This window comes from Capra hircus, chromosome 3, assembly GCF_001704415.2.
Source record: "Capra hircus breed San Clemente chromosome 3, ASM170441v1, whole genome shotgun sequence".
In the NCBI taxonomy this organism is placed as follows: Eukaryota; Metazoa; Chordata; class Mammalia; order Artiodactyla; family Bovidae; genus Capra; species Capra hircus.
In genome coordinates this window covers 57,166,960-57,168,975 of record NC_030810.1, presented here as the reverse complement: position 1 = coordinate 57,168,975, position 2,016 = coordinate 57,166,960, and the positions used below count along the sequence as shown (strand labels likewise).

Genomic DNA, 2,016 nt, shown 5'->3' with positions numbered 1-2,016 from the left:
TCAACTACACCAAGGTTCTGAAGACAACAGCTTCTCCACGAAGCAGGTTGTAAATAAATTTCAAATGGAACCTGGCATCACCCTGAAGAAATTCTAACTTCATACTGTTGGGGTAGTTTGCTAAAATGGCTTCTGAGTAGACTAACTTTACACAGCACATTAAAAAAAAAAAGACATTTATTCAGCGTCATGATCAGATGATTACATTTAGCAATCAATAGCATGGGTGCAAGAAAAAAAAAAAAAACTACATTAAAACCCTTTGTTGGAATACTTTACACTTTCCACAGAACAGAAACTAAAACAACCTGTTATATAATTAGTCACAAGTACAGTCCTCGAGTTTTTTGCCCATACACATGAGTGTTGTCTAAAAGGTGTCTTCTTTGTAGCAGCTAGGCCCTGCCACCACTGTGCTTGGCTGAGTTCACAAACCTGTTGTAACCTGTAGCTGCCCTGTCACTCCTCTGGCTCTCCTCTCCTGCTAAGCTTTGTTTCCTGGCAGTAATTAAAACCTTCCGTCACTGCCATAGCTCCTGCCACTGCTGGAGCCACCATAGCCACCTTGGTTTCATGGTTTGGCAAAGTATTGACCTCCACCACCATAGGGGCCAGAACTTCTTCCTCCAAAGTTTCCTCCTATCATGGGTCCAAAATTTGAAGATTGATTGTTCTAATTGCCAAAATCATTGTAGCTTCCACCACCTCCAAAACTGCTTCCATCATTACCAAATCCATTATATCCATGCCCAATGCCACCATATCCGCCACCACCATGGCTGCCACCAAAGCCACCTCGACTGCTGATGTTTCCTCCACAACCAAAGTTGTCATCACCAAAACCACCTCCACGACCGCCACCAAAGTTTCCAGAACCACTTCGACCTCTCTGGCTGGATGAAGCACTAGCCATCTCTTGCTTAGAAAGGGCTTTTCTCACTTCACAGTTGTGGCCATTCACAGTGTGGTATTTCTGAATGACAGTCTTGTCTACAGAGTCATGGTCATCAAAGGTTACAAAAGCAAAGCCTCTCTTTTTGCCACTGCCTCAGTCAGTCATGATTTCAATTACTTCAATTTTCCCATACTGTTCAAAATAATCACTCAGGTGATGTTCTTCAGTGTCTTCTTCAATGCCACCAACAAAAATCTTTTTCACAGTTAAGTGGGCACCAGGTCTTTGAGAATCTTCTCTTGAGATGGCCCTCTTTGGTTCCACAACTCTTCCATCCACCTTGTGTGGCCTTGCATTCATGGCCACATCCACCTCTTCCACCGTGGCGTATGTGACAAACCCGAAGCCTCTGGAGCACTTGGTGTTTGGATCCCTCATTAGCGCACAGTCTTTGACGGTTCCCCATTGCTCAGAATGGCTCCTCAGACTCTCATCGGTTGTTTCAAAGCTCAATCCTCTGATGAAGAGATTCCGCAGCTGTTCGGGCTCTTAGAGAGACTCCGATTTAGACATGATGGCAGTGGAGGCGGGGAAGACTTCAATGATGCTTTCTTGGTGGCGTCCAGGGGCAGAAAAGCCCTCTGCCTTTTCTAAAACCAGCTTGAACATCAGGGAGTTCATGGTTCACGTATTGCTGAAGCCTGGCTTGGAGAAATTTGAGCATTACTTCACTAGCATGTGAGATGAGTACAATTGTGCGGTAGTTTGAGCATTCTTTTGCATTGCCTTTCTTTGGAATTGAAATGAAAACTGACCTTTTTCAGTCCTGTGGCCACTGCTGAGTTTTCCAATCTTGCTGGCATATTGAGTGTAGCACTTTCACAGCATCATCTTTCAGGATTTGAAACAGCTCAACTGGAATTCCATCACCTCCACTAGCTTTGGTTGTAGTGATGCTTTCTAAGGCCTACTTGACTTCACATTCCAAGACGTCTGGCTCTAGATTAGTGATCACATCATCATGATTATCTGGGTCATGAAGATCTTTTTTGTACAGTTCTTCCGTGTATTCTTGCCACCTCTTTTTAATATCTTCTGCTTCTGTTAGGTCCCATCACTTC

At 44.1% G+C, this 2,016-nt stretch overlaps 1 pseudogene; it reads right to left on the bottom strand.

The window, feature by feature from the left end:
- On the bottom strand, positions 551 to 1,468 carry LOC102188459 (annotated as a pseudogene).